General features: G+C 42.3%; 1 protein-coding gene across 1 annotated transcript in view; it reads right to left on the reverse strand.

Annotated features, from left to right (window-relative positions):
• STK38L (serine/threonine kinase 38 like) overlaps nucleotides 1-11,215 on the reverse strand; it is an 82,408-nt gene extending 71,193 nt beyond the window's left edge. Inside the window, exon 1 of the mRNA XM_027129382.1 lies at nucleotides 11,140-11,215. The gene's annotated coding sequence lies outside the window, so the exon portion shown is untranslated. The remainder of the gene's footprint in view (nucleotides 1-11,139) is intronic.
• Nucleotides 11,216-11,864: the final 649 nt, after the last annotated feature.

Below are 11,864 nucleotides of genomic sequence, written 5' to 3' on the forward strand. Positions count from 1 at the left end.
CTGGATGTGAGGGATAAACAAGAAGAGGAGTCAAGGATGATTTCCAGGTTTATGGCTGGGGCAACCAAAGAGAGAATAACATCATGCATTGGAGGAGGTAAGAAGCATGAGAAAGATTCTGGGAAAGGAGAAGATAACATTGACTCTTGCGGAAAACACCCAGGTGGTGATATCTAGGAAAGAGATGGACCATGGGGTCTCAAGCTCAGAAAAGGGTCTGATTTGGAAGTCATCATCACAGGGTTGTCAAAGAAGAAGATATCGGAGCATATGAGACCATCCAGACCCCAGAGTGTGTGGAGTGAGAAGAGGATCGGAGACAGAAGGCTGGAGAACACCAACCACTGAAGAGAATGAAAGTCAGCAATGCTGTGATCTGTTAAGTTTCTTATCTTTAGGCGAGGAACGGAAATCTTTAGGCAAAGACTAAACACCCACTTACCAGGGATTAGAGGGAATTCACAGTAGAGAACTGGACTGTTTGACCTCTACAGCATCTTTCAACTCCACAGCATCTTTCAACTCTGAGTCAAAGACTTTAATTCAATCCAGTATTTCTTACAATCTGAGAAAACTTTTTATCACTGTTAACAGAAAAACTAAAATCATACCTATTTTTATTCTTTGGCTTTGTTTGTCCAATGATGAAAAAACATTTTGAAGAACAAGTTTCTTATTTGATAATGTTTTCATAAAGGGAAGGAGGACCTGTGTTGACCTAGAAAGGAAAACACAGGCTCTAGAGCTAATTTCTTATCCTACTTTCCCCTCTATGCGTCCAGTTATACGGCTGGTATCAGCATGCAGTTTTACCCAAACACATGTGCCTACTTATTCTTCCTTTCCCTTTCTGTCACCTTGTACCTGACTGGGACTATACATAATCTATGGTTTTAAGTCTTAACATTTCAGACGGGTAGCTATAACTTTCACTAATATTTAAAGTGTGTTGGTTTCTGTTTCCATTTCTGCTCAATTCTAAAAACAGAGAGACACAGGTACATAAACAAGTTTTTAAACTTAAATCCAGAAATGTTTGATGAAAACAAACTGTCATTTTTGGCACAATTCACCCAGGGTATTTTTAGACAACACTACTTGCGGCTCAACTTAACCTTAAAATATGGCACTGGCCCCACCAAGTGGCACCTGGAATGGGTGTTAGAGGTGCTTGACCTCCGTCAACTATATGCCCCTTTTCTCCCGCCCCCCGAAGATGCCTCTCCCGCCCCTCGGCAAGCCTTCGTTTTCTTCCCCTGTCCTGCCTTTCGCTTTCCTCCTGGTAGTGGCCATAGATTTTATTACCACTAATGGCACTAAAGCTAACACAGCTGTCAACACCGCCGCCCCCACCCCCCGCCAGAAATACACCTAACTGGGGTCTACAATGAACTTTTCAGTTGTCCTTAGAAAATAATTTAACTATATTCTGTGTCAGTGGCCCAACTCACAGGACAGAAAAAACAAATGGCTGCAGAAAGTAAACCTTTGTGAAAAGAAACCTTGAGTGCTTTTTAGCTCTGGCAGTCTAATGTCGAGACTCAGAATCATGACTTGCAGATGCAGGTTTCTAAATGACCAAAAAAGGTGGAAGCAGGACAAACTAGAGACAATGGCTGACACCATTTGAAGTTTAGAGTCATGCTAAGTAATTACAATATAATAAGCGCTAGCATAGAGAAGATGAAAAAAAAAAGGCTATATCCAGAATAAAAGGACTTTAGCACTAGATACTACAATTCTGGGAAACTTTTAGGGCGCCATAAAACTTGATGGGAAAGGTAAATAGTTATGTTCCTACCACAATCCCCTCTCCCTCAAGTCAAGTGCTCCTGAAGCCATGCTCTGATGCGCATTCTCCTTATACGTCAACCCTACTTGCTCCGGGCACTCATCAAAGAAAAAAGTTTTAGTGGATTTCTTCTCCTCTATCTCTCTGGCTAATGGTGTCATTACCTTTTCTATTTAATTTCACAAAATGGAAGCAAGAGACATTTATCCCTGGCAGCAGGCTGAGTGCGAAACACAGCAGAGGTGCTTCCACAAGGCTGTAAGAGGCAACAGAAACACTTCCTTACAGAAGCTCAGAGTGCTAAAGCTGAATAAAATAAATATAGAAAAACACAGCAAAAATAAAGTTATTTTATTAGGACAAGTTCGTTTATCTTATCCAGCCTCTTGCCCCAACACTAAAATAATCCCTCAACAGCCTCTTACATTCTATGCTATAATGTTTTCCTGCTGCTTTTTGGCCTGAAAAACTCCTACTCACCCTTCAAGTCTAAGCTCAAACACTACCACCTCCCTGGAAACCTTCTTTGATTCTCCCAGATAGGTGCTCCCTTTCCTTAAGTGCTCCCCTGAGTGCTCCTTCATTACAGCAGCTACATGACACTGCAATTATTTCTAAACCTCTAAGCAGCCCTGCAGGTGCCTGCCTGCTTTCTGAGTGCACACCATGTCTTTTCATCACTGCATTTCCTGGTACTCGACACGTACCTCATAGGTAATTCACAGAGTCCAAGAACTCCCTAGGTCTCAACATGAAGGGGCATCACCCATTCATCCAAGTCTCTCCTTTCCAATCCCACATGGTTTAGAACTTCATTATCTATCTCCTAGATTATTTAAATTAGTCTCTTCATTGGTCTTCCCATTTCCGGTCCCTCTTCCCTTGAATCCGTTCTGTATACTCTTGCCTCTGTAACATTACTAAAGTATTGATGATACTTTAATTAAATATACCAGGTTGAGCAGTTGATGATGCAGAAAATGAAAAGCTGAAAAAACACCTGTTCCCTAAACTGAATGGGCTCAAGTCCAGTAGGGCAGAGAAGTAAATAATTAACATATAATTTATCAGGTGTTGTACAGATGTTACCAACTCATGCTAATCCCTCTGCCTAGCATGTCCTTCACTCATAAATGGTCAATTCCTATTTCACTTTATATAAGAAGCCTTCCTAATCTCTCCAGCCAGAAGCAATCTCTCCTTCCTCTGCTCCCACAGGGCCCTGTTACTTGCTTATCACTTTCTGCTTGAATTACAGTTATTTGTACCCATACATTTTGTCTCTTACTGGATTGAAGCTTTCTAAATAGAAGGGCAATACATTTTACTTGTCTCTATTTTGCCATGGTACCTAATACAGTGCCCAGAAAATAGCTGATAAATGTTGAAGTGTGATGATTAACCTCACTAAAATATTGAGTCTGTGATTAATTTAGGATTTGCCAGTATTAAGACTATCAGTGGGTCAAATACATACAATTCAAGACTGAAATTTTTCCACTCTAGCCACAAAAATAGAAAGTCTATTCTGTTTGGCGAGGTAATAGTGGACATATGGAGAATATTCTCAACCAGATTTGAAAGATGTGTCCAAATGAAATGGATCTCTATTGTAAAAAGACAACAAAAGGCAACTCCCTAGTCTTCAAAACCAGACAATTAGCCCCTGCTGACAAATACAGAAAAATTAAGAAGGACAAACATGGTGTGGTATTTCCATAATGGGGGCAAGTCAATGGACAAATGCTCAGCTAAGTAAAAATGTCCACAACTCAATAAAAACTAAATTTAATAAAACAAGATACTGGCACAAGATAATATTTCAAAAATGGTTCATTACATAAGCTCTCTGATCTCTCAAATAACACAACTTTCCAGAGGTGAATACTTGCAGCTTATCCATTCTTTAAAATTTATAACCAATTTCCTAAAACAGTGCTACTGTAAGATACCCCATCAAGCCCTTGTTAGGATCCCCAATTCTTTAATTTCACTTTTTTTTTAAGCTAACATTTTATTGTATTGTATTGTACTGTATTGTATTGTACTGTATTGTACTGTATTGTATTGTATTGTATTGTATTTTTTGGCTGCCTTGGGTTTCGTTGCTGCACGTGGGCTTTCTCTAGTTGCGGTGAGCGGGGTCTACGCTTCGTTGCGGTGCGCGGGCCTCATTGCGGTGGCTTCTCTTTGCAGTGGCTTCTCTTGTTGCGGAGCACAGGCTCTAGGCACACGGGCCTCAGTAGCTGCAGCTTGTGGGCTCCAGGAGCTGTGGCTTGCGGGCTCTAGAGCGCAGGCTCAGTAGTTGTGGCACACGGGCTTAGTTGCTCCACAGCATGTGGGATCTTCCCGGACCAGGGCTCGAACCCCTGTGCCCTGCATTGGCAGGCGGATTCTTAACCACCACTGTGCCACCAGGGAAGTCCTAATTTCACTTTTGAAAAAGTATCTGTCCTCCCTCCACCCCATTCCTTCATCATAATTGTTCTAGTTAAATCCAACAGTTGTGTGCAGGATGAGGTAGACAGCAATTTAACTATCATTCACCTGAATCACAAGAATTGAGAACTTAAAACATTTTATGATTTAAAATGCAGAACTAAAGCTCCAACTTCTCAATTTTGACCAAAAAAGAAGTTCAAAGCTCAAAACTATAAGACCTTTTAAGAAAACGCTGGGCTACAATGATATATATCTGCTCCCATTTGGCTTGAATGAAGTCAGAACATTTGATCGTATCATTTATTTCAACATTAAAACTGCTTAAGGCAAGAACTGTCTCATCAACTAACTTTATAGAAGCCTTAGCAAACTACCTGTAGCAGCTTTTAATCTAAAGACCCGAATTTAAGTTTGCTTTGAGGATTAAGCGAGAAAATGTATAAAAATGCTTTATAAAACTCTAAAGAACAACACAAATGTAAGGTGTTACTAGTATTATTCTTACAATAAGCTCTCTCCAAGAGTAAATCCCCCTCTATAGGAAATCAGAAGAGAGCTGAAATATTTCTGTATACTTTTCGCAAGAGAATTTATGCTCTACATCAAAAATGTAAATAACTCCTAAAGAAGGAGGGAGGACAGGGAAGAAAGAAAATTCAGGTGGGACTAGAAGAAGGAGGTAAATTAAATAGCAAAGGAGAAGTTTTTGTAATAAAATAAAGCAATATAAGAGAAAGCAATCCTGGCTCTTAGGAATCAGTTTCTAACTCTGCCACTTAACTATCTACTCATCTACTCATGAGGCCCTGGTCCCTTCACCCCACTAGGCTTCAGTTTCCTTGTTTGTAAGTAGTAGAGGTAATAACTCAGAGGGTTGCTGTGGGGATTAAATGGGATAATATTTATATAGAGTATTTAGCACTATATCTGGTGCATAGTAAGTGTTAAGTAAATGATTACTGTTGTTGATAAAATTATTACTAGGGGCTTCCCTGGTGGCGCAGTGGTGGAGAGTCCGCCTGCCGATGCAGGGGACACGGGTTCGTGCCCTGGTCCAGGAAGATCCCACATGCTGAGGAGCAGCTGGGCCCGTGAGCCGTGGCCGCTGAGCCTGCGTGTCCGGAGCCTGTGCTCCACAACGGGAGAGGCCACAGCAGTGAGAGGCCCGCGTACCAAAAAAAAAAAAAAATTATTACTAGACCTGCACCCTAACTGGTGACATTCAGAAAGAAAAAGGAGCCAAGAACATGTCAGTGGGGAAGATGATATACAGAGAGCTAAGTCTACATACCACTGTTAGGAGACAGTGTGTGAGAAATACAGATTACACAGAGCATTTTTCATATTAAATGCACAAATTACTTCCTGTGCCTCCAGGACGGCAGAAGGATCTAGAGAAGCGTAGCCAAAATCTCCGAGTCATAAAAGCTGAAGAGCGATGACTGTACAGAAGAACAAGACCAAGAAAAATCAGAGGTGCTTATTGATGTGTACAGAGGCGTCTCTGATTCCGAACTTTCGATTTTCTAAATATTCATAGACAGAATGAAAGCGAAGCTCCATAGCAAAGACACAGCAACTCTGCTTGCCCAAAATAGATGGTATTAGCATCGTGCAGAGTCATTTAAGTTTCTGCCATCTTGTTCTTTATTCTGGGGAAGTGGTTGTATCTGCGGTTGATTTTGAGGTGTTAACCATTATTAACTCCATCATATTTGGTAATTGCAAAAGCAGTAAAAGTGCCCCAAAATTAGGAAGAAGAGGAATAGAATCCCCTCCTGAGGCTGATGTAGAGATAGCAAATAACTGTAAAAGGTGAAAGAGCAATGGATGCTGCCTTTGCACATGGGCTCAGTGACTTACACACCCGTGGAATCAATAAGAATCAGCAAAAGACAAGGAAGACAGGAAACCTTCCATATGTGTGCCAAGAGAATCAGCACCAATTTGGGTTGTCAGCTGGTCTGGTGTTAATTCAGGGGAAGACAAGGAGCTTGTTTAAGAATTTAAAAGTTGAGCACAGTACAAGTACTACTATCGTAAGCCACAGACAAATTGCCAAAGTTCGAGGCCTTTCTGAATTTACACAACATCAACCTGAATGGTCGGCTCACTATCTGACCTGTACCTGCTAAGGTCTCAGGGACGCTACCTGTCTCAGTGGACTTTCAATGCAGACAAAACTAGCCTATGGGGCTTCCCTGGTGGCGCAGTAGTTGAGAGTCCGCCTGCCGATGCAGGGGACACGGGTTCGTGCCCCGGTCCGGGAAGATCCCACATGCCGCGGAGCGGCTGGGCCCGTGAGCCATGGCCGCTGAGCCTGTGCATCCAGAGCCTGTGCTCTGCAACGGGAGAGGCCACAACAGTGAGAGGTCCGCGTACCAAAACAAAAAACAAAAAAAAACTAGCCTATGATGGGAAAAGATGCCCCCAAAATTTCTATCAGCAAGGAGGTGAGAGTATGTATCTGATTTCTCTTTGAGTTTGCCCAACTCACACTCCCTTTTACTGAGAATAACCTTTCAAAACAAAACCCGTACTTAAAGGAATGTGGAACTTTTTACAACAAAGCATAGTGGACTTAAAAGCATCTCCCTCAAATTATGGGCTGAAGATCCTGAAAATTTTATTAATCAGGGGGTGGTAAATGGAAATAATATGCCAGCACTGCTAATTCAAGCTGTGTGGGAAAAATTTGTTTTGCCATTTTTGTCTTATTGTAATAATATAAATACATGGGCGTTAAATCCTGGTTATTGTTCTGCCACTTTTCCCATTAGGTTTTACAGTCATCAGGGTTTTCTAGAATCTACCACACTCACACAAGGAGAGAACACTTATATTCATTCACAGAGACTGTGCCTCTGGAGCTCTACTTAAAACTATGAGTATGGTCGATCAGTGCACTGACAAAGGTCTCCATCTTGCTAGACAGGTAAGGACAGGTAAGTACCCCTACCACTGCCTAGACATACTTTTTTTCCCTAACATTTAAATCCAATTGAGTTTACTGTGATTTCAATACCTAGATAACCAATAACAAATACGAACCATTCCTGAAACTTCATAAATAAGATCAGTTGGACCATTCATTCAAAAAAGAAGCATTTACTGTGTAGGCCTATACTGGGCCCAGTACAATTCTATAGCACCTTTTATTTCACAATCCCAGAGAGCTTTCAAAGTTGCCCTAACATAAAGTATCAGTGATTGAACTTCTCTCATTTTAAGCATGTACAACACTCTATTCAAAACACTGATTCAGGCATTATAAATTTAGCTGTTTGTGGAAATAAAAACTGAAAGGGCTGAGAATGACAGTCAATCATTAACTAAATTCCAACTTCACAATTCAATCCAAAAAATACCCAGTGCCAAGTGGTTTAAAAATCACAAGCCAAATATACAATGATTCAAACATTCCACTAGGCAAAGGAGCTAATATAGTTATAACTTCTCACTTATAAATCCTTATGGGTATTGCTTCTAGGTAATAAGTCAAATTTATCAAAAGTCCTACTCAATGATTACATTTAATCTGCACCAAGAGCAACTTCCAAAAAGAGATTAAATATCTAACATGCCAAAAATAAGTTATTTACCTGGGTTTTTGCTATCTTGGAGCTCTTTCTAGAAAACAAATCCCTAAATTTAAGTGCCAGAGGAATGTATTTTTCCAAATCAAGTCTTTGAAACTACAGACCTGAGAAAAGCCATCAAAAGCGGGAGATAGGGCTTCCCTGGTGGCGCAGTGGTTGGGAGTCCGCCTGCTGATGCAGGGGACAAGGGTTCGTGCCCCGCTCCAGGAGGATCCCACGTGCCGCGGAGCAGCTGGGCCTGTGAGCCATGGCCGCTGAGCCTGCACGTCTGGAGCCTGTGCTCCGAGACGGGAGAAGCCACAACAGTGAGAGGCCCGTGTACCGCAAAAAAAACAAAAAAACAAACAAACAAGAAAAACAAAAGCGGGAGATAAAATAAGGGGAGTGGTTAAGCACAGGGATGCAAGTATAAGCCAGAATGCCTGGGTTGGAATCCTTGTTTTACCATTTTCTAGGTACCTCAGTTACCCTGTCTGCAAAATGGGAATAAAAACACCTACTCCATACAGTTGCTGTAAGGATTAAACCCAGGTAGATTAGTACTGTAAGGGTTTAGAGGCAAGCAGCATTATATAAAGTGTTTGCTTATGATGACTTATCATATGACTAGCTCATCCAAATCATCTACACAAATGCCTTTCTCTACTGAAAGCCTTCCTTAATTGGTCTAGTAGAATTTAACCCCTCCCTCCTTGGCTTCTCCACAAAATGCATTGTGTACTATAGTTATTGGGTATATTTCCCTCCCATGAGGTTGGAGACAGAGACCACAGTTCATCTAAGTGTACAGGACAGCAAATACTGTTCATTGTTGCCCTTCAGTTTCCTCTCTCTAAAAGTTCTGAACAACAATATCCTGTCAATTAGCAAACCTTTACCTGGAGAAAGGAGCTTTATGTAATCAGCACACTTAAGTACTGGGCATACCTTGCTAAATGTTATAAGACTTAAACAAACATTTGAGGGGTTGGAGTGGAGGGAAAGGAGGATTCACTTAATATTTTTATAACTAATGACCAAGGTTATCTTTTTAAATTAATTTTTAAAAATTTCTTATGCTTTAAAAGCTTATTCTCATTTTTTCATTCAAAAAGTCTATGGTGCTTTTAATATAAAAATACAGTAGCATAATTTCTGCATATGTCAAGTCTACTTAATCGTAACTTGACCATCTGCTGATTTTAACATTACTTTGAGATACCAATCTTTCTGGCTTTGATTTGTGCCCTCTTTTCTCTCACAAAAAAGTGCCACACACATACAAAAAAGCTTCCAACTTATCCCAGATCACTGGGAAAACACTTTCTAAAGTGTTATCCTACTTCGCTAACATAATGATGTTGCCCTTACTTTGAGAGGACAGAACTTTTCTGAAAACAAATGGCTGAATTGAGTCCCTTGCTTTGTTACCGCTTTCTACAAAGTACAATTCTTCCTTTGTTTTTATAGAGTCTTACCTATTGAAATTAATTTTTTTCTGGCATAAAAACTGCTGAGGACACCTTCTTAGTTGCACAAATATTCCTGGCCTCTACTCTTTGATTTATTTTAAAACAAACTCAAAAACAAAAGGCTAAAGAAGAATTGCACTCATTTAATGTGGTTTTTCTAAGTCTAATTTTTTCATTCCCCAGTGGCACGGCCTTTCAAAGGATTACACAAACTACACCCAATTTGTTTCTCATTCTAAACATAACCCAACCAAATGGGGAATGTTATCAGCCATCTTAACAAGGAGAACACCACAAAGCTAAAACCAAACCAAAGATCAAACCAAAAAAAAAAATTTTTATCCATTGTACCTCCTTTGAGATTAGGACTTTTTTACATAAAGGTACTTTGATGTACCTATGCAATGAACAAATGTCATCATAATTTAACATCCTATTTTGGACTAATTTCTCTCCCCTCAAATAGTCACAAGAATGGCCAATTCACATACAATACCTCTCAGCTACTGGGTAGAGAGTATAATAAACTTAATTGTTTTATATATCCTGAGGCATACAAAGAAAGGCTACACAAACACAAAGAGGTTTCCAGTATCTTATATACATTTATGATTGAGACAAAGAACTTTCAAAAACCTGCCCTCAGTAAGTAAAACTGGGCTTAAACCACAATAAACCCTGCCTTTAAGTAGGGAGACCTGACAAGTTTAAGCCCCCAACCCACTCACACCCCCCAAAAGACTAAGTCTCACTCCCTTCTTACAGCTAGGAGGCATAATTAAAACACTTGTAAGTTGTTTCCTCAGACTCTAGTAGTAATAAAGCTAATACTCAGGCCACCTTCTCCGAGCAATCGGCTTCTATCAAAACTTATCACAAGTTGCATGAAATAGACAGGAGCGTTGGTTTTGCATTTTATCAAGTGAGTAACAACAGCATCACACTTTTTGGAGAAGCCACTACTCTCAGCACCACCAGCTCTCCCAGCCCCCCTCCCCATTTTTTTTTTTTTTTTTTATGTCTTTCCTCCAAATTTACAGTCTGAAAAGCGGTCCCACGAAACAAAAGTATCAGTAAACGGGAGTCAGTCCACTGGTTTTGAAAATAAAGTTTGTTCTTTTGCTATCAACCTGACAACTTTTTAAAGGTGAAACGTCTCCTCCTCAATCGGGCACAACCTTCCCTATTCCCATACCAAACAACCACTCATTTGCCCCCGATAGTAAATGTGAAAAAAGGGAGTGGGAGAAAATGATGTTGAAAAGAAGGGTCTAGGGTTCCAGTGGTAGGGACGGATTTTGAGACCGGTTTTGAACACTCCGTGTCTTCTGGGAGCTGGGCAGCTTTACTGTGTCTATCTGAGAAATGTTTAGCAATCTGACGCATCAGTTTTTAGGAATGGTACACAAACAGCCCCCACAATCTAAGAGCCATGCCCAGAATCCTTCCCCTCGGTGGCATCGGCTGAGGGCAAGGGAAGGGAGAGCGGGGGATACTGGACAGGATCCGCGACATTTGTTATTGTTTATGAAGCCCAGGCAGGGACCGGGAGCGTGGTGCTTGGGGGCCGAGGAGTGGAAGGCGAAAGGAGCAGGGAAGGACAAAGATGCCTCCCGGGGCTCGAGGCCACCTCTCCGGGCACCCGGTGCCAGTACCACCCCGGGAAACAAGAGGGCCAAGGCCGTCGCCGGAGCTTCACCGGAGACATTTCCAGCCCCGAAATTAGCCCGGCTTTCCCTGGACAGCCAAAGACACCTAAGATCGTCTACCGCTCCCGCTCTCAGAGTTGGGGCCGGCGCGGCGAGCCGAGCGCCCCAGCCCCCTCCGCCGCGGAGCGCCGCATCCGCGCACTCACCTGCCTCCGGTCGCTCCAGCGGCCGGCTCAGCCTCCGCACGGGCCGCAACCGACCCGCCGCCAGTCCGCTCCTTTCTGCCCGCTCCGCCCTCGCCCCGCCCCCGAGAGGTGGGACCCGCCGCCGCGCCGGAATCTCGGAGCGGCCTCCCTGAACTCTCGCGAGGCCTCCCTGCTCCGCTTCTAGGTGGCTGGGCCGGTCTGGCTCGGTCCTGACGTCATACGCACCACAGCCGGAAGTAGCCTTCTGTCGTCAACGCAGCCAGCCCCCCTACCGCCCCTCCCACCTGCACCTAGTGAATTCGTGACTGACCCTGGAGGGGTTGTTTGGGGAGTCACCGTTTCCCTCCTTCATCAGCCTCACCTCACTTCCCTCTTCTCTGCTCAAAGCTAGTTCAGGCCACTCTTGAGAGTGGCCCAGTGTGTTGCCACATTAGTCACGTGTCCTAAATGTCGCCAGAGTTTTTCTTGATGCTTCACAATGCAATGTGAATGTTAGAGGAGAAAAGGGGCTTAGAGATCATTTCAATTATTTTTTTGGAACATAACTGTAGAGCAGAGTAGGAAAATGTGATCAACAAAAATGGACTGACTGACCTAGTTGCCTAGGTAGTAGCTGTGGCAACTAGAAGCCACCCAGCTTCCTTGATCCTTTTCCTCTTCATCATGACTCAACTGTAGAGACTAGAGAGAGATCCACATTTGGAAAAGCTACCAAAATAACTCCA

This window comes from Aethalodelphis obliquidens, unplaced genomic scaffold (assembly GCF_003676395.1).
Source record: "Aethalodelphis obliquidens isolate GAN/ISIS:26980383/991018 unplaced genomic scaffold, ASM367639v1 scaffold36, whole genome shotgun sequence".
NCBI lineage: Eukaryota > Metazoa > Chordata > Mammalia > Artiodactyla > Delphinidae > Aethalodelphis > Aethalodelphis obliquidens.